At 43.1% G+C, this 16,885-nt stretch overlaps 1 protein-coding gene across 1 annotated transcript in view; it reads left to right on the top strand.

The window, feature by feature from the left end:
• Window positions 1–16,885, top strand: part of LOC137522495 (protein FAM163A-like) — an 87,651-nt gene that overhangs the window by 64,525 nt on the left and 6,241 nt on the right. The window contains exon 2 of the mRNA XM_068242566.1: window positions 4,307–4,438. The gene's annotated coding sequence lies outside the window, so the exon portion shown is untranslated. The remainder of the gene's footprint in view (window positions 1–4,306; window positions 4,439–16,885) is intronic.

Here is a 16,885-nt window from a genome sequence, read left to right as displayed (position 1 = left end):
GATGCACAAAGGGGAACAGAAGGATGCACAAATGGGGACAGAAGGAGGCATAAAAGGGTGACAGAAAAAGGCAGAAGGGGATGTAAGGAGGCACATGGATACAGAAGGAGGCAGAGGGGGAAAGACAAATCCACAGGGAGACAGAAGAAGACACAAAGGGGCACAGAAGGAGGCACAGGGGGACAGAGGAAGGCGCAAGGGGCAGAGGTAGCACATGGGGACTGAAGAGGTACATGGAGACAAAATGAGGCACAAAGGGAGACAGAAGGAGGCACATGAAAAAAAAAGGAGACAGAGTGGGAATGGAGGAGGAACAAGGGGTCAGAGGTAGCACAGGGGGACAAAGAAAGGCACAAAGGGACATAAGGAGGCAGAGGTGGCACAGGGGGACTGAAGTAGGCACATGAAGACAGAAGGAGGCATAAAGGGAGACAGAAGGACAAACGGGGTCAGACATGGCACAAGGGACTGAAGGAGGCACAAGGAGACACAAAAGGGACAGAAGGAGGCACAAGGGGGGGGGGGATGTACAAGGCACAGAAGGACACAGTGGCTGCTGCCTGCAACTTACACTAAGCAGATGAAGCGGAAGCAAGTAATAGAACACCCATAGGGGCTTAGCCAGGGGGTGTGGCTTTGACCAGGGGCATGGCTTAGTCCAGCAACATGGCACCCCCAGGACCAATGGCACTCCAGGCAATGGCCTGTACTGCCTATGCCTAGAAGCTGGTAGTGCAGCTAAGGAATAGAACATTATTGGCAAATATATGAGTCTCATATATGGGCAGCACGGTGGCGTAGTGGTTAGCGCTCTCGCCTTGCAGCGCTGGGTCCCTGGTTTGAATCCCAGCCAGGTCAACATCTGCAAGGAGTTTGTATGTTCTCCCCGTGTCTGTGTGGGTTTCCTCAGGGCACTCTGGTTTCCTCCCACATCCCAAAAACATACAGATAAGTTAATTGACTTCCCCTAAATTGGCCCTAGACTACAATATATACACTATATGATACATACATAGACATATGACTATAGTAGGGACTAGATTGTGAGCCCCTCTGAGGGACAGTTAGTGACTAGACTATATACTCTGTACAGCGCTGCAGAAGATGTCAGCGCTATATAAATAATAATAATATTGTTTCCAGTACAGGAAGCATTAAGAAACTTCACTTGTTATCTATGCAAAAGAGCTTCTCTGAGCTCCACATTGGGTCGAATACAGTCCTGTTTTCTGGAGCACTTAAACAACCAAGAAACAGTTAGAGGCAGTTTGAAATAAGATTTCACAGCAGGAAAGTTCAAAGTGGCCCTTCTCCCACTTCTAAATATTACCTTGATGTATAGTGGTCCCCCACCGCACCCCTAAACATTCCCCCATTGTCTAGGCGCCCAACTCCCTTTCCTGTACAGTTCCCCGGTGTCTAGTGGTCCTCTTCCCTTCTCTGTACAGTTCCTTGGTGTCTAGTAGCTCTCCTCCCACCCCTATACAGTTCCCAGGTGTGTAATGCCTCCTCCCTTCCCCATATAGTTCCCTGGTGTTTAAAGGGGCATCCCTTCTCCCCTATACAGTCCCCTGATGTCTAGTAGCCCCATTCCTCCCCTATACAGTTCTCTGGTGTCTAGTGGTTCCTCTTTACACCCCTAAACAGATCCCTGGTGTCCAATGACCTCCCTCCCTTTATACTGTTCCCTGGTGTCTAGTGCTTTCCCTCTCCCATATGGCTTACCTGGTGATTTAGGGCTTCACCTTCAATATAGCTTTCCTGGCAGTCCAGAGTGGGCCAAACATAAGGCAAAGTGGGAAACCAATTGTGGGCCAAATTACATGGCTCTGCTTGTCAGATTTGGCCTGTGGGCTAGAGTTCGACATGTGTGCTGTAGATAGGTTGTTGTTGCTTCGTTCATCTGACGTTTAATTAAAAGGATCTATTATGATGATGTTTCTATTGTTTGTCCAACTAAGAAACAATGTAGTATAAAGCTGCATTTCCATTTCATGCAAATTCTTGTGGTTTTCTGCACCGGAAAAAAGCACAGTAATGCAAGAGTATGGGCTAGTTTCCATACTATTTTCCACATACAAGTGCAGGAAAAAGACAGCATGGTGCATTTTTTCAGACGCCGCATCCATTTCCCATGTAATGATTGTCAATTACATGAGCTGCAGGTGAATGAACATAAATATCACGCAAAATTTGCATACAGAAAAAAGCAACATTTGTTAAACTTGCATGGAATAAAATAAAATGCAATCCCCCAGTTTAACCACTTTCTCCTCCTGGACGAAGAGCTACGTCCAGGAGGCCATGTGCGCTCCCGCGCACTCCCGTGGCCGATCGCACGTGTGCACGCGTGCTCCTGGCCACAGATCATTAGCCCAGGAATCAATGAATCAGGCCATGGTGCCGATCACTGATTCCTCTCCCCCGCAGAAATAGCGACAGCTTCTCACGGAAGCCTTGCTTTTTCTGCCTCCTACGTTCCCCTACGTCCCTCTAAGTGTACATGTTATGCTTAGAGTGACGTCATGTAAACAAACCTAAGGTTGCCATCTTGTGACGAAAAAGTAAAACTACATCTACATAAAAAAATAAATAAATAAACATATATTTACATTGAAAAATTACTATTTACATCCCACCCTCCCAAAAATAGCCAAATAAAAGTTTAATAATAAAAAAACAACAACATTACAATTAAAAAAACATAAATATTTACTTAAGGGTCTAAACTTTTTAAATATCTATGTAAAGATGAAATATTTCTATTTTTTTTTTTTATTATAAGCTTGTAAATAGTGATGGATGCAAAACGGAAAAAATGCACTTTTATTTCCAAATAAAATATTGTCGCCATACATTGTGATAGGGACATAATTTAAACGGCGTAATAACCGGGACAAATGGGCAAATACAATACGTGGGTTTTAATTATGGAGGCATGTATCTTTTTAAGACTATAATGGCCGAAACCTGAGAAATAATGATTTTTTTTCCGGTTTTTCTTATTCTTACTGTTAAAATGCATTTACAGTAAGGTAACTCTTAGCAAAATATACCACCCAAAGAAAGCCTAATTGGTGGCTTAAAAACAAGATATAGATCAGTTCATTGTGATAATTAGTGATAAAGTTATAGGCTAATGAATGGGAGGTGAACATTGCTCGGATGCATAAAGTTAAAAGGACCGAGGGCTTAAGTGGTTAAGATCTAGTCATCACATGGGATCCTGCAAATCTGTTGCAGTTGCTTCACCTGTAGAGGCAGGTTAGTGACATGCTAAGCTCAGCCTCCCGAGCATCACATGGATTATTAGGTGTGTCAGTTTTATGATTAGTGCAGGTGATTCTCCACCAGAGATGTAATGTTCCTGTTTTGTGCAGCTAATTACACATACTGAAAGAGGGGCATCACGGGTTAGCGAATACTTTCCAAAGAGCCCGAAAAAGTGATCTTATGTCTTTCCTCTGTAAGACATGCACAGCAAGCTGACATGGAAAGGTTATTTCTATTACAATTTAATTAGTACATGACTTATGAACTACTGATATGTGTCATGGCAATTTTTTTTAACAAAAGTGTAATAATCATATGATTTGGGTCACATTAGACCAAAATGAGTGTTATGAGGACTATTTCCTTAAAGAGTTGTACACTGCAATTTGAATTATTATTATTAACAACTAATTTTATTCCACATCTTTCCATAAAATGCAGAATTAATTAAAAATTAATATTAGAGCATATCCCTGCTTAAATCTGTTCTAATATCTACTGATGAAAGTTAGTGAACTAGATAAATACTTAAAGGACAACTGTGAGAGGTAAGTGGAAGCTGCCATATTTATTTCCTTTTAAGAAATACCAGTTGCCTGGCTGTCCTGCTGATCCTCTGCCTCTATTACCACAGACCCTGAACAAGCATGCAGCAGATCAGGTGTTTCTGACATTATTGTCAGATCTGACAAGATTAGCTGCATGCTTGTTTCTGGTGTGATCCAGACACTACTGCAGCCAAATAGACCAGAAGGGCTGCCAGGCAACTGGTATTGTTTAAAAAGAAAAAAATATGGAAGCCTCCACATACCTCTCACTACAGCTGCCCTTTAATATCAGATAGATATGTATTGTTTATGGGATCTGCTACGAATCTAAAGGTGAATGGTCACCATTACAATCTAGTCTGCATACAGTTTGAGATGTTTATTTAATCTGTTTGTACAGAACAGAGATCAGAGCTGATATTTACCTCTACATTTAGCATAGCATTGTGTCAGTGACCTGTCGCCTGTTTTGTGTATCTCTGCAGACCACAGCTGCTGGATGTCTGGTTGGATTCATGCGAGGTTTGAGTGATCCAAGGCAAGCTGACAGCCCTGCTCCTCCATCATCCAATTCTGGTTTCTAGGCTTCTGCTCTACCTTGACCTACAGTACTTGTGGTATGACTCATTTCTGCAAACAGCTATCATGTATCATTATTACAGTGCAATGTAATTACACATTGTTTATCACACTAACATGTTTAAGAGCAGTATGAAGAGCTTCTGCTGTTCCTGGGCTGAACACGTACAACAGATGTTGGCTAAATGAATGAAAGTAGCAGAATTGAGGCAACCTTTTACTAACCTTATGTAAATGGCAGATAGCAATGATCATTCCCATGTAAAAGAAATCATAGCAAGGTGCTCAGGCTATCCTATATCCAGCAAAGGGCACCTATCTGGGGGAAGACTCCCTAAGTGCATACAGCGAATCTCCCAGCACCCAGTGCTTCTGATCGCCATTGTGCTGCCTGGTCACCGGATAATACATTTAAACTACTATCATACTTCATTTTTAATCAAAAAAATATTTAAAAAAAGGTTAATTTTTTGTTGAAAAATACAGTACAGTATGCATTAGTGCAGGCCATTTTATAATGAAATGTTATTTAAATTTAACTGTACATTTTAGTTTCAAATACATTTTGTTTTACAATTAAAGGCCGATAATCAGGTTAAAAAAGTTAGATAATTACCTCAGTACTAGGAGAAACCTCTGTATAGTCCAGAGTTGCAGCAGCATCTTGTGGAGCTTCTGTTCCCATCGCTCCCCAATTATTATGTCCCACTTGTACCTCTTGTGCCTTGTTATGTCCCCCTTTCTGCCTCGTTATGTCCCCCTTGTCCATCTTGTGCCCCCATGTGCCTCGTTATGTCCCCCTTGTCCATCTTGTGCCCCCATGTGCCTCGTTATGCCCCCATTGTCCATCTTGTGCCTCGTTATGTCCCCCTTGTCCATCTTGTGGCCCCATGTGCCTCGTTATGCCTCCCTTGTCCATCTTGTGCCTCGTTATGTCCCCCTTGTCCATCTTGTGCCCCCATGTGCCTCGTTATCTCCCCCTTGCCCATCTTGTGTCTCCATGTGCCTCGTTATGTCCCTTTTGTCCATCTTGTGTCTCCACGTGCCTCGTTATGTTCCCCTTGTCCATCTTTTGCCCCATGTGCCTCGTTATTCTCCCCTTGTGAACTTTGTGCCCCAATTTGCCTTGTTATATCCCCCTTGTTCATCTTGTGCCCTCATGTGCCTCCTTATTTCCCCCTTGTCCATTTTGTGCCTCATGTGCCTCGTTATGTCCCCTTAGCATTGTGCAGAGTTAGTGTAGAGTTTACAGTGCAGTCGAAGCAACAATATGTGTCTCACCTGCTCCGTGGGCACCTGTAGTGATCAGCAGCATCTTCTCTCCTTCACAGGGAGAGGACGTCGCTGATTGCTGCAGGCGCCCGAAACAGGTGAGACACGCACTACTTGTTTCCACTGCACTTAACATTCTGCAAGATAAGGGCTCTTTCACACTACAGGCAGCGGTAAAAGGCTAAAACGCTGCGTTTTGGCTGCTGGCGTTTTTAAGGCGTTTTCAAGGCGTTTTAAGGCGTTTAACGCCAATACATTAGTATCAATTGTAATGAGAAACGCCACGGTCAGCCCTAAAAAAGCTCCTGGGAGCGTTGAAACACAACGCTCCAAAACGCAGCGTTAGATGTGAAAGGTAAAATGAAAGTCTATGAACTTTCATTTTACCTAGGAAAACGCCAACCTCGGCTGTGGCGTTAAAACGCCGAAAAAGCCCTCTGGTGTGAAAGGGCCCTTAGCAGGGCTGGGGGAGCACAGAACAGGGAGCTACCGTCAGCGATGTTTGTATTTGCGGGTTTTGGGAGAGAAAAATTGCATCTTATGGTCCAAAAAATGCAGTATGAGTCCACATCACCTGACGCTGCAGAAAAACAGGCTGTATAGGAGGATCACTCATGCACTGCTGCCTGCTGCACAGGAAGCAGGACTATTAAAAAGGGTTAGGACACGGACCTTAAATACTTTGACCTAGCAATGCTGTGGCCTAGTCCATAGATCTTGTAAGGGAATATGAGTTGTTTGTTGGAATTATTTATTTTGTAGAGACGAAATAGATATATTTTATGGAAATAACCATAATATTCAGTAATATATCCTGCTCATCCATGGGAATAATACATTATTAAAATGAAATTAAAATGTAATGAAACACCAACTTTCAACTGAATATGCTGTTGTAGACTACCAATACTGGCTCAAATATACTGTGAATTATTGACTAAGAGTAGATGTTTACCTGTAGGTTATTACTGACCTCCTGAAGAGTTCTGCAACCCAGGAGAGGAACAGGTTGTCTCAAGGCAAATGCACATATCTCAGTAACACGAACAGACAGACAGTCCTTAATAATTGACAAGCTTAAATTCAGGGGGAAAATAAGTAGTTATGAAATACTATTAATGCTTGACTGAGCAGTGTATAGCAATGCTGTGCATGCTGTGCATGCTCATCCATGCCCTCATAATTTCCCGCCTTGACTACTGCAATGCCCTGCTGTCTGGTCTCCCTATGACCCGAACAGCCCCACTGCAGTCCATCATGAATGCGGCAGCCAGAATTATCCACTGCTCCCATCGCTCCACCACGGCAGATCCCCTCCTAGAATCCCTCCACTAGTTTCCTATCCAGTCCAGAATCAGATTCAAGATACTGTGTCTGACCTACAAATCTGTCCACAAAACCTGTCCAACCTACATTTCCGATCTTACTCAGAGGTACACACCTAGCCGCTCACTCCGCTCTTCCAATGAACTTCGCCTAACCGCCCACCGCATCACCCAGTCCCATGCACGCCTCCAGGACTTCTCAAGAGCTGCTCCAACACTATGGAACTCCCTACCTCCACCCATTAGGGCAGCCCCCTCCTTCAACATCTTCAAGAAAGCCCTCAAAACTCACCTTTTCACTCTGGCCTACTACCCCTCACAAGTGCTCTAAACCTACAGCTGAACTCTGGTCCCCTACCATTCGTGTCCTTACCTCTCCCTCTAGATTGTAAGCCTTTGGGCAGGGTCCTCCTCCTTTTGTGTCCTACCTGATCATGCACCTCCATTACTGTGAACCCATGCTATGCATCTGAGTGAACCTAACTTGCCTAATCTCCATGCTCCATCCAGTGACTGACTAAGCATTACCTTGTACTCATACTGTGCTGCGTGATCTGGTTTTCTTGTATTCCTGTATTGTCATATTGCTGTATGTCACCCTTAAATATTGTCTGTAACCTAAACTAATGTCCAACGCTGTGTAATATGTTGGCGCTTTATAAATACAATAAATAATAATAATAATGTAACGCATACTATAGTGGCCCATATGCAATTAACTTTTTCTCCTGCATTTTCTCCTTGGATAATTGTTCGCCTTTTCTTAAAAATAACTTGTCAGCCATTTTGTACCAAAAAGTATTTGAAAAAGTATTTTAAAGAATATTTTTAGTGTTTTCTTGCTGCTTACAAAAGCTGTGCGGTACTGATGTATCACGGTAGCTATACATCACTCTCACGCAGCTTTTGTAAGCAGTGGCCATTGTTTAGTTACGCATGCTACACTGCCACTAGCACGCATAGCATGCAGGTATACAAAAATATGTCATGCTGATTTATTAGCGTTCTTCAGTGGAAAGCTCTTTGCTTTAGTGGGCAGCTTCTTCCCACATCTGAAGAGAAGATAACATTATCTTTTGTTTACATTCCTTTGTTAGATACATTTAGTAAACATTAGCATAGTGCTGAAACTGAGCTTCTACTGTAGTATGTGTGCAGTTGAGAAATGACCACTAGATAGATTTTAACCACCCTGGCGTTCTATTAAGATCGCCAGGGTGGCTGCGGGAGGGTTTTTTTTAAATAAAAAAAAAACTATTTCATGCAGCCAACTGAAAGTTGGCTGCATGAAAGCCCACTAGAGGGCGCTCCGGAGGCGTTCTTCTGATCGCCTCCGGCGGCCAAAAGTAACACGGAAGGCCGCAATGAGCGGCTTTCCGTGTTTTGCTTACTTCGTCGCCATGGCGACGAGCGGAATGACGTCATGGATGTCAGCCGACGTCCTGACGTCAGCCGCCTCCGATCCAGCCCTTAGCGCTGGCCGGAACTATTTGTTCCGGCTGCGCAGGGCTCAGGCGGCTGGGGGGACCCTCTTTCGCCGTTGCTCGCGGCGTATCGCCGCAGAGCGGCGGCGATCAGGCAGCACACGCGGCTGGCAAAGTGCCGGCTGCGTGTGCTGCACTTTATTTCATTAAAATCGGCCCAGCAGGGCCTGAGCGGCACCCTCTGTCGGTAATGGACGAGCTGAGCTCGTCCATACCGCTAAGGTGGTTAATACAGGGGTTTCCATAATGTAGTTCTACCTTTCTAAAATTGTACATAGATACATCATTTTGAATTGCTAATTTTTAAAGAAGTTCACAAGCCGAAAAATTGTGGGCACCGGGGGTTTTAATATATAAATACAGCAACTATGAGACCTTGTAATTTGTAAACAGACAATATTACTTGTGCCCAAAAGTAAATATGGTAACTGAATAGGTAATAAAAAGTAGGAAACACATTTTTTGTTGAATGTTATACAGAGTTTTATCCCACTTTAAAGAGAACCTGAACTGAAAATAAAAAATCAAAATAACCATACACAGGTCATACTTACCTCCTTTGTAGTCTACTCCTCAATCTCTTTCTCCTCTCCTGCATCCCATTTGTCCACTGTAATCAATAAATTTGCCATCCTCCTTTTTAAAAATGTCCATTATCCCATTACAGATTCCTGGTCAGCACACTGTTAAACTGTAATATCACCCACTTGAGCCATAGGGAAACATGGACATTACCTTGCACATTCAGTTGTAACTGACAGCTGCTGATATATAATTGACAGCAACTGGTATATTTCAGTTCTTCATCAAAGGTCAGCGCAGGTTTATAAAGTCATTGTATGTAGGGAATGATATATTCTTCACCACACTATATCAAATGCTCAGAGGTAGGTATCCGCCAAACATCAAAACAAGAAAAGGCTTGCCAGCTCCCAACAACCCACAATGTAAGGTTGTAAAATGGCTCAGGTCACAGATAACGTCCAGGGAACATCAGACGTTGTGAAGATCCAGTGGACATCCGTATGGAGGTAAAGTTTCATTATTTCGTTTATTTAGATAAAATTTCTTTAAAAGGCAGTATATATAAAAACAATAACTCACATACGGGGCCCATAAACTGGGAACCCCGGAAGATTAGCGCGCATGTAATGGTCAATCGTAGATCAATAGACAATCGTAGCTCAATAGACAATGGTGCCGCCTGTTACCTTCCCGACCGGTTTCGCAGTCTTGCGTCATCAGGGGATGATGACGCAAGACTCCGAAACTGTTGGGAAGGTAACAGGCGGCACCATTGTCTATTGATCTACGATTGACCATTACATGCTAATCTTCCAGGGCTCCCAGGTTATGGGCCCCGTATGTGAGTTATGTGAGTTATTGTTTTTATATCTACTGCCTTTTAAAGACATTTTATCAAAATAAACGGTTTACGCTTAGATATTGCCGTTTTTGTTTTCCTATATAAATTCCTGAAACTTTACCTCCATACGGATGTCCACTGGATCTTCACGACGTCTGATGTTCCCTGGACGTTATCTGTGACCTGAGCCATTTTACAACCTTATAATGTGGGTTGTTGGGAGCTGGTAAGCCTTTTCATGTTTGGCGGATACCATTACCTACCTCTGAGCATTTGATATAGTGTGGTGAAGAATTTATCATTCCCTACATACAATGACTTTCTAAACCTGTGCTGACCTTTGATGAATGCCTGACTTCTGAACTTTTGGACATTGTTCTTCTCGGCGGCGGTTCCATTGTTCCTTGGCGCCGATATATTTGCTATTATATATTTCAAGGGATCACCGTAAGAAGAAAATGGTGAGCTTCTGAGAGGATCTGATGATGAGGTTAGTATGTACAGTGGGTTGCAAAAGTATTCGGCCCCCTTGAAGTTTTCCACATTTTGTCATATTACTGCCACAAACATGCATACATTTTATTGGAATTCCACGTGAAAGACCAATACAAAGTGGTGTACATGTTAGAAGTGGATCGAAAATCATACATCATTCCAAACATTTTTTTACAAATCAATAACTGCAAAGTGGGGTGTGCGTAATTATTCAGCCCACTGAAATGCGGCCAAAATCGCTCTAGTGGGTCCCATGCCTACAAGGGAACCTGTGATGGGACTATTTAAAGCCGTTCAGGTAGTAAGGTTGCATATACTCTACATCCTTAAAGGGAACCTGAAGCGAGTAAAATTATTTAAAGAGACACTGAAGCGAAAAATAAATATGATATGATGTATTGGTTGTGTACTATGAATAATTACTAGAAGATTAGCAGCAAAGAAAATATTCTCATATTTTTATTTTCAGGTATACGGTGTTTTTTCTAACATTGCATCATTCTCTAATATGTGCAGATTACACAATACTCAGCATTCAAAATGATTCTTTCAGAGCAGTCTGTGAACTAATGACCTCTCCTCTGGCAGAGAAAAAGTAAACAGTTGAGATAATAAAAGTCAGAAGACAGCCCTCTCCACGACTTTTGAAAGTCGTAGAAATGAATGGCTTTTTTGCATAGAGATAACAACTGGAGTTTCTTAACTCTTCCTGTACTGGAAACAATTAGACTGATGTATCTGATCTTAATGTTTCATTTCTTAGCTGTACTACACATACAAATCATAACATCATAATTTTTTTTTCGCTTCAGTGTCTCTTTAAAACAAACACATGACGTAGCTGCAAATGAATATTACTGTAATATTCATTTGCAGTTACGTCATGTGTTTGTTTTAAATAATTTTACTCGCTTCAGGTTCCCTTTAAGGATGTAGAGTATATGCAACCTTACTACCTGAACGGCTTTAAATAGTCCCATCACAGGTTCCCTTGTAGGCATGGGACCCACTAGAGCGATTTTGGCCGCATTTTTTAGATTACAGAAAATGCTTTGCCACTGTATTTGAGTGGTGGGAAACCCACCAGTGCGATTAGGGCCAATCGCATTCGCAGGACATGCAGCATTTGAGGCACGTTTGCACTCCAATGCAATCTATACAAGCGCTGCAATCACTGTTAAAAGTGATTTGGGACTGAACTTTTTTTTTAAATAAGGTTTAATATACTTACCTAGTATACTGGGTATAATAAAATGTCCTTTAAACTAAGGACCCACTAGGATTGCGATTACAATTCCTGGTGTTTTGAAGCACTGTACAGTAAATTGTACAGCACTTCCAATTTGTGTTTTTTTTCTGTTTTATAATACTTTATTATACTTATTAAGTGTCACAATGTCCTGCTAGTGCCCATAGCCCCGCCCCCTTTCAGAAGAGATCACAGATACTTCTCTGATTGGAGATAGAGAAGCACCTATGACCTCTTCTGTTAGGGGCAGGGCTATGGGCAGAACATCCTGCCGGTTCCAGCCAGACATCGTAACACTCAGTATGTATAATACAATTTATGAAAACAGAAAAAAAATCTAAACACAAATTGGAAGTGCTGTGCAATTAACTGTGCAGCGCTTCAAAATACCGGAAATAGTAATTGCAATCCTAGTGGGTCCTTGGCGGAAAGGACATTTTATTACAGGGGATAAGGGTCCACCAGAGCTAATAGTTTACAAAGGGAAATATCAAGTAACAGCTTTTTAAAGGGGACCTGAAGGGAGAAGTATATGGAGGCTACCATATTTATTTTCTTTTAACCACTTAAGGCCCGTGGTATTAAACCCCCCTAGTGACCAGGCCATTTTTTACAAAATAGGCCACTGCAGCTTTAAGGCCTCACTGCAGGGCCGTCCAACTCAGCACACACGTTTTCTCCCCACCAACGAGCTTTCTGTTGGTGGGGTCAGATCGCCCCAGGAATGTTTATTTATTTTTTATAAATATTTTTTTTAATTAAATTTCCGCATTTTTTAAAAATTATTTTAACATCCCTCCCTCCCCCCCGTCAATCGCTGTGATAGGCTTCAGCCTATCACAGCGGATCGCTCCTGTGTCTCCCAGGGGGACAGCCGTGTCACATGGCTGTCCCCAGTACAGCGCTGCCTTAGATCGCAACGCTGTAGTGTAACAGTCTCCAAGGGGTGATCGCCGCTGAGAGACTGATGGCGAGCTGAGCTCCGTCATCCATGCGGAGATGCGCGGTGCGTGCGCGATCTCCTGCAAACCTCATTCCCAGCCATTCACGCCAATCGGCGTGGAGTGGTCCTGGGGCTGCCGCACTGTTCATGCCATTCGGCATGGAGCAGCCACCAAGAGGTTCCACAATACCAGTTGCCTGGCAGCCCTGCTGATCTATTTGGCTGCAATCACGCACAACTGAAACAAGCATGCGGATAATCTTGTCATGACAAAAATGTCAGAAACACCTGATCTGCTAGTGCTACATGCTTGTTTATCACAGGCGTAACAATAGCCCCCATGGACTTTGACGCTTAGGGGGTTCCCACTTTTCTGTCCACATCCCTAATATGCAGAAAAGTACAGGGAGCAGTATAAGTTACGCGCTTCCAGCTCTGGGTCAGATCTCTTAATACCACCAACTGCTGTTCAGCCACATACAGGATGTGCAAGCACCAAATATGAGGCACTTCTCTTTTACAGATGACACAATCTCTTGCAAAGGCAGAAAACTGCCATGGCACTTTTTCAGAAAGGGGAGTGGCTTACCAACAAAGCATGGATTTTTAGGTCAGCCTTAACAACCTCTATTTTATTATTACTTTTGTCTATTTATATAGTGCTGACAATTTCTATTTTACCATCTCCTCATCTTGGAGTCCCAGTCCATCTCCCCTCCAACTAAAACTTTGCCACAAGCTAGGGCCGGTACATTTTCCCAGAATTCGCTTCTTATAATGATCCTACTTTACTTGCCGGGGATTGCAGTTGGCTGATCTTGGTATCAGTCATTGCAGGAAGAACAGAGAGACTGTGTTGGTATGCAGCTGCACCATTGGAATGGAAAAACAGTTTATTTTAAATGACCATTGATCACTGTGTGAATTTTTCAGTTTCCTTGTCACCAAGTATCCTTGGTAAAGAGAAATATTATATGAGGTGTTTAAATCTAGACTGAAACCCACCTGTTCAGTTTGGCATTTGCAGAAATATAACTTTTGTTGTGTGAATACTTCATCCTACTACCAACTACTGAATCTGAGAGAGCCTAAGCGCTTTGAGTCCTATTGAAGAAAAGCGCTATAGAAATGTTATTGTATTGTATTGTATTGTATGATGTTATTACCATTCCTGAAGCTAGTAACAGACTTGTCGTGTGTAATGGAGTAATTATACTGTACTATATGTCCAGTAATTGGCTGTGTACAATGATGGGTTCCAGAGAAATGATGCCTACTCCCAATTCTCTTATGCCTGCCGGTGGGCTTGTCCTTGGTCTTGGGACTTATTACCCCTCCTCCATAACACATCATACAGACACACAATACCTAGAGGCGTTGGGGAGGGGGTGAACCCTACCCTTTTAGAAGGCCATGGAGGATGGAAAAGAGTAGGATGTCTCCACCTTCTAGGGTGTACCAGCAGTCCTTTTTAACATGAAAGTCACTGGAAATAAATTACTCATTTTGTGAATAACTCTCAAGGACATTTTATAGTATAGCCTAAACAAGTTTATCAATCAGGCAACTAAAACTACTACTACAACTAATTGTTTTATTAAAGTGCATCATTTCTGGTTGATCACACTTACCATCGCTGCAACAATTAGCAGCTATAAACACTGATGTAATCATGGTGGGTTGCCTAGCGTGCTTCTCATTGCAGCTTTAGTAATCTAAGCCCGCGGTCTGCATGCAAGCTTCATGTCAGTGATTTAGAAAGCATTAAAGTGAAAGCACCAGCAGTAGGTACGTGTCAGCAGCCTCCATTTTCTCCCAATACAAGTGTACTGCAAATATGAACTAAAAGATGACATATCAGATGATAGGGGAAACTCTTACACTTTTGTGAGTCACGTACAATCATCAAAGCGTCATTCTGCAACCTTCTGCCATCATATCTGCAATGCTCCTGTATTTTCCAGATGCCAAGTGTAAAGAAACGCGGAAGAGCCGCCGCTAGAAGTCAGCGGGAGGTGGCTCTTTCCGCGCATGGCGTGGCGGAACGCGGAAAAACCGCCGCGTTGGACGCGCCGGTTAGCGCGCATGGGTCTGCCACAGACACACTGACCCAGCGCGGGGAGGCCGCCGCCGGTACTGAGGGCGGTGCGACCAACCCCGTGCACAGCTCAGCGGGTACATTGCAAGACAGTACTGGTGTGGCTGGGACTGATAGTCCACCAAGATTCAGAGTGACGCGCGCGCGCAGAGGCAGAGCTTATATGACAGCCAGAAGTGAGTCAGCTGACCAGGCTGGTCAGCTGACATTTTCTACACCTCTCATTGGTCCAGCACTTAGGGAGGGGCCTGGAGAGTGTTCTGGTATATATACTGCTGGCTGTTCAGTTGCTGGTTGTCTGGCGTTGCGATCACTACGTGGTAGCACGCAGACCTGAGTCAGATCCGAAAGTGTGCCGGGAAAAGCTGGAGCTGTAATCCTACACTTAGCTAGATTCTGTTGATAGTTTAAAGTACTAGTTTGATTGTGATTATCTGTTATGACCTGTTTGCCTGTCTGACCATTCTTCTGAACTCTGATCTTGTACCTCTGATACTCTGTTGCCGAACCCCGGCTCGTCTTTAGATTCTGCACCTGCCTCCTGATTCTGTACCCCGATATATCTGATACCCTGTTGCCGACCCTGCCTGTACTTTAGACTACGCTCCTGCCTTCTGAATCTGTACCTTGTCTGTCTGTGTGGTTACGACTTGGCTTGTCCGACCTCGAGAACCGACCTTACTGTTAGAGGCGGTTTCCAGTCCTGGTAGTGGCACTTCCTCCTGAGTGTCACTCTCGGGCTGTCCTTCCTACTCTCTGCCTGACTCCTCCTCCTGGGAAAGTTCTGGTCCACGGAAGGAAGTAGTGCAGTACTCCTTACTGTACTGAGGCCTAGTCCTCTAGTATTACTGTTGCATCAAGCACTCTTACTCAGGTATCCAGAGGTTAGCTTGTATATCTGATTATCGGTGATACTGCAGATCATCTATAATCGGGTATATATCTGTATTCCCAGTGATACTGCAGATCACCAGTAATCAGACTCTCTCTGTGTTACACCGATCGTTACACCAAGTCACATGTTTCTCCACCTCAGCTTGGATCTACCCAATGTTCTACTTGCAAAATATAATTGTGACATTTATATGCCAGGTAGATGACTCCTGCTTTTCACAAATGGATAAGCATCTGTGTCTCTCTCCAGATGTACTATAACATCTTTGATGAGGTCTCTTTAATGTCTTCAGTTTGTATTATTATTATTATTATTATTATTATTATTATTATTAATAATAATAATAATAATAATAATAATAATCTGATACAGGCAATGACCATTTCTGGTCATTATGGTATCCTAGGTGAGATCCCACTGTCACATCTCCCATTCCTGTGCTGTTAGGACCCAGGACTGATAGATTGCATTAATACATTAATGAAATCTATTACAAGCTGTAAAAGATCTTTGGATGTTGAAATCAAATGAGCAAAGACAGGAAGTTCAGATTTTTCTTTCTAGACTCTGTGGGTCAGTTCACAAATGGATGTTTAGACACTCATTTTCCTGGCAGTTCTTCACCAAGATCCCATCATCTAATATATATGGTCCTTTCTGATGGTCGTTCGAAACCACAGTAACTCTGTGGTCATAACTGCAACTGTCACCTTTGGATAAATGCAATGTTTCATGGGCAGTGACTCAGTTTAGACATCTTTAGGGTTGTCTTCCTCTGAGAAATGTGATCACACCGCAATTCAGCCATGATCTGATGGGTGTAGGGGCCCTATTATGATACATTTGCAATTTACCACTGGGGAAATGGGCTGGAATACATGTGGAAATGCTGAATTGTGGAAAAAAAATCACACAACAGCATAATTGCCATGGAATTTTCCTGCACTCCTATACTGTGTATAGGAAGCCAATCGCATGAAAAATGCAGCAGGCACGATGATTGGGATCTGGGAAAATCGCATCGCAAACACAGCACACTAATAGGACTATCCCTGCACAGTTTCCATTAGTTCAAAGTGTTCCAAGCATTTTGTGGTCCGATCGCAATCGGATCGCAAAACGCGCTCAAAGGAAAATAACAATAATAGACTTGTATGAGGGTGTATCCTAAACACTGATTAGAAGCACGCTTTGCATTTGCTTGTTGCTTTTTGGTCATTCCAGAGGTCTACTGGTCATAGGATACCCCCCACACACACACCTCGTGGACCCCCTGCAGTCACAGCAGCTGCTCCCTTCTAGTTACGCCCCTGACTACTGATGTAGTAGTAATTGATGTAAACAATTCTCTCAAAGAA

This window comes from Hyperolius riggenbachi, chromosome 6 (assembly GCF_040937935.1).
Source record: "Hyperolius riggenbachi isolate aHypRig1 chromosome 6, aHypRig1.pri, whole genome shotgun sequence".
Taxonomy (NCBI): domain Eukaryota; kingdom Metazoa; phylum Chordata; class Amphibia; order Anura; family Hyperoliidae; genus Hyperolius; species Hyperolius riggenbachi.
The sequence above is the reverse complement of the archived record's forward strand: the minus strand, read 5'-3'. Positions and strand labels throughout refer to the sequence as shown.